Genomic DNA, 4,223 nt, shown 5'->3' on the forward strand with positions numbered 1-4,223 from the left:
GTGAGGCCCGGCACCCACCACGGCTCCGGCGTCCCGAGGCTGGCCGTCTCCCGGCTCCCTTCCCCGGGATTCAGGATCTGACCCTTTCACTGCGGGAACTGCCCTTCCTCTCTCCCCCGCACTATCTACTCTCCCATTTCTCCCCTGTCCTCTGCGACCGGAATCCAGAGGCTTCTCACGGCTCTCGGCCATCCTCTCCCGGGTGACCCTCCTATTCTGGGCCCAGGATCTCCCCTCCCCCGCGCCTTCCTAGCCAGAAAAATCTCCCGCGGTCTAGGTTTCTCCTCCTCCCCTCTGGAATAAGCGCTTTCCCACGCCATCCTAACCTCAGTGGGAGGGGGAATAACCGCCACCCCAACTCCTCTCCTTCCCTGTAGTGAGGGTCGGGCGGGAGAGGGGCGCAGCATAGACTACAGTCACTATCTGGTCATGCCTTGCTAGCCCTTCAAGTTCAACTAAGTCCATCTAAAGCTTTTCTGTAGCCCCTCTTCACCCTATATCTTCCGGACTTTGGGGTCCGACTTCAGCACCGCCCACTGAGCTCAGGTGGGAAGGGCCCTCTTCTTGGGCCTGGGGTTGGCTGTTCCAGCCTAGGAACGCCCTTCCCCCAGAATCTAGGAGCTGGGAGACCCCGGCGCTGACGAAACCTTGCGGCTGTTTGGGGAGAAAGGATTGGGGCTGGGTCTGTCTTGAAGGAGTTGAGGTGTTAAAGCGAGGGAAGCCCAGCCTTCTCTATTCAGAGGTTGAGAGAGTCCATACCCAAAAGAAATTTGGGCCCTCACAATCTAGTGGGGCCACCATGGAGACTCCCATTGGGAAGTTTGGAAAGATTGTAAATCTGAGGGGCACAGGGTGACTTGGAGGGGAGCATCTGAGGGGTTGGTTTCCTTTTAATGTATTATGGGAGAGTCTAACCTCCCTAAAATATAGAGGGTGAGGAAAATGTTTTTCTCCAACGGAGGTGGGGTGTATGTGTGGGGAAAGCAATTCCAATGGTTAACGGGGGCTGAAAGCCATCTCTTTACTGGACCCTATTAACAGTTTGATCCATTCAAATGCCAGCAAAGGAAGGAAAGAAGGTCTTTTATAATTATCCTACCTCCAATGGGGAATTCCCATCTCTCACTCTCACTGCAGCCCCAGCTCTGATCCTTATCCCTCATTCCTACCCCTCACCTTTAGAATTAGGGAATGGGGTGTCAAGATTTGCTTCATTTTATTCTGAGTCACGTTCTAGGGGGCTGGGAAGGCGCTGGCGGGAGGGGAGGGTGGCCAGCAGTGGTGCTTGGGTTGGATGCCAGGAGTGTCTGGAGGAGGAGAAGGAAGGAGGTAGGAAGCGATGACTCCCCTTCTCTCCCTTATCCGTCCCAGACTCAGCCATCTGGCTCCAAAATGGAGCCAGGCACTGTGGCAGCTGACCCCAGAGTCAGGGAGGTGCTGTAGAGGAACACGGGGAGGTTGAGAAAGGAGTAAGCAGGTATTAAATGTTTCAGCCCCTTTCTCTTCATTTCTTGTCCACCGACCTGACTAGAGGGAGGTTCAGTCTATTCCCTAGATACTTTTAAGTCACAAGTTACTTTAAAAAAAAAAAAAAAAAAGCCATTTTGCCCCTTTCCCTTTCTAGTAGCTTCTTAAAGGGAGCGAGTGGGTGATTGGTCACATCTGAGGGGATTGAGGAATGTTTGGAGACTTATGGGGTCAGTCTGCCCTCTGTCGTCTGGATGGGGAGAAGCACAGCTGCTGCATGGGGTGGCGTCTGGCAAGAAGTAAACACCCAGCTGTAGGGCATATTGGCAGCGGACCCTCATCCTTCAGAGAGTAAGGAAGATCCCTGATTAGACGGGATGCAGCGGCGTATCATTCAGGGATGAAGGTGATCTGTACCATATGAGAAAAGTGGATCCTGCTCCATTTTCTTTTTTAATCCCAGGTGGTCCTTTTCTATCCAATGCTCATCTTCCCGAACACTCCGCCTGGGATAGTTGGGGTTGCCCTGGAGACTAGGCCTGGGGCTCGGAAGGGGTGGGGGCAGTCAGTGGGGCACAGGAGTAACCGGCTCTTCCGGAGCGGAGTGGAGCCTGCTGAGGGTGTGTGTGGGTGTGTGGTGGTGGAGCGAGGGGCGTGGCTACACCCGTCTGACTGGCGCAGGCTCCTCCCCTGCCTATCCAGTCCAGGACTGACTAGCTCTCTATTGCGGGCGTAGGTAGGAAGATTTCTCCCTAATCTGCCCTGTAAAAGGAAGAGGCGGAAAGAGGGGATACCAGTTCTGCCCATTTGTCTTCTCCTCCTTTCTGCCCTTTTGGTGCCTGTTCCATGCTCTGAGCTGGCCTCTCCACCTGCCTTAATTTTTTATTTTGGGAACAGAAAGGCATTCCTTAGCAGAAGTTTGCTGGATCTCTTCCTTTTCCAGAAGGAAGGACTCTTCTAACTTCATTGTGGCTTCTACTAAGACACTTCGATCAGTAGGCTATTGGGGAGGGGAGTGTCTCTCCCTTCCTTTGATGACCTATAAAATCTGTTTGATAGAGAAGAGGGGAGGATTTTGATTTCTACCTGTTTGCTCCTTCCCCTGGTAATCTACTTATCTCAGAAGAGGGAGAGATCCCCTTAGCCTCTGCTGGCTTGCACACTTTGTGAGGCTTTGCTAAATCAAGCTTCCTTTTTACCCTCTTCTTAGCTGTTTGTAGTGGTGGGTGGTGTCTTCCCCAAAACTCAGAGCCCACTCCTCTGTGGTATAAGGACATTAAACCTAGACTGATGGATTTGGCCCCCTCCCCCTCGGTTTTCAGATCTCTGCCCTTCTCAAACCCCCAGAGGAAAAGGTATTTGTTGACATTCCCCAACCTGCCAGAGTTTCACCACCCCCACTTCGTTGCTCTTCCAAGATAATCCAGCCTGAACTTGAATCGAATGGGAATATCTTGAAGCCTGCAAAGTATTGAATTATAAGGAAAGGAAACTTGGTTTCCTTTCTAGGCATACTTTATGCACTGTTTGACCTTGAACAAATAAGTGAACCTCTTTGGGCTTTAATTTCTTAGCCTGACAAACAAAAGGTTAAATTAGAAATTAAATATAAGTACTAACATGATACTATTCCTCATCCTGGGACCTTGCAATAGACATTTTAAAGGTGACAGCCAAAATCTAATCCTTTGCTAGATTTTACTTTCCAGGTCTGTGTGAAGATTTCATACAGCTATGCAGCCGTCAGAAAAAGTGGAACTATAGGTAGATCTTTGAGGCATCTTATTTGTTGGTTAGTTTTCTACTTATTCCCTACCCTTCCGACTGCATTGAGGCTAGACTCCCATGTCTGGTCCCAGAATCGAGCCTCCTTTTCCCCACTCACAGGAATCTTTCTGAAGCCCAGGGCCCTGCAGATGTCGCCAGGAAAGTGGTGATCCAGGCAGGACCTGGCTTCCCCTACAGGACAGAGGTGAGTGGGCATCGGACTCTTGCCTCTCTCCACTCCTTTACCAGGATGGAATTGCCCTAATTAACCTTTCCAATTCCACTTTTCCGCTACCCTTCCCGGAGAAATTAACTGCTCCCGAAGTTATTTTCCAGGTGCCCCCCTTCCCAGGGAAGTAGTTCATGCCTTTGGTCCTAGAAATGTAACCTACTCTTTTGGATTAATTTTGGGACTATGGCTCACCTTTCAGTTTGTGAAGCTAGACTATAGGCAAAGAGATGCAGCTGAAGGAGCCGATCTAGGGATTAGGGTTGTAGGACTCAGAGCGGCACTAGGACCCAGATCGGGGTTTGGAAACCAGGACGCCGCGCACTAGGACCCAGAGGCGGAGGCCGCGGAGGGCGGCTCTCTCTCGGCCGCAGCTTCCCCGCCCCCTCCGGCACCGACTCACTCCTCCCCCGCCGGCCATGTTGGCTCCGCTCGGGCCCCGCGGTTGAGCCGCGTCCCTCCCCCTTCCCGGGCCCGGGACCCCAGACCCCTCCCCGCGGGGGTCTCCTCCCCTCCTGGCGCCCGCAGCGCGGCCATGTGAACCGTCCACCCCCCGGGGAGAGACGAACCCCGAACCCGGCTGGACGCCGCCTTCTCAGGTTTGTGGAGTCTGTCCGGGGGCCTGAGGGGAGGGAGCCCCGCTTTTACCCGAGGCTTTCCTTTGAGAAACCAGGCTTCCAAGTCGCCTGGAGTCTTGCCCTGGGGCGGGAAGCTGACTCCAGCTTATTTCCCGCTAGGACTTAAACCGTGGCGGGGGTCT

At 53.0% G+C, this 4,223-nt stretch overlaps 1 protein-coding gene across 6 annotated transcripts in view; it reads left to right on the forward strand.

Annotated features, from left to right (window-relative positions):
- The window catches only part of Baz2a (bromodomain adjacent to zinc finger domain 2A), a 34,156-nt gene that overhangs the window by 1,372 nt on the left and 28,561 nt on the right, over nucleotides 1-4,223 (forward strand). For 2 of the 6 annotated variants that reach the window (XM_015483177.2, XM_048807083.1), the window contains exon 2: nucleotides 3,355-3,439. The exons of 2 other annotated variants lie outside the window; for them this stretch is intronic. The gene's annotated coding sequence lies outside the window, so the exon portion shown is untranslated. Of the gene's footprint in view, nucleotides 1-3,354; nucleotides 3,440-3,869; nucleotides 4,063-4,223 lie in introns of those variants that run through there. 2 more of the 6 variants (XM_015483179.2, XM_015483180.2) reach the window with 2 other exon arrangements.

Source organism: Marmota marmota, unplaced genomic scaffold, assembly GCF_001458135.2.
Source record: "Marmota marmota marmota unplaced genomic scaffold, marMar, whole genome shotgun sequence".
NCBI lineage: Eukaryota > Metazoa > Chordata > Mammalia > Rodentia > Sciuridae > Marmota > Marmota marmota.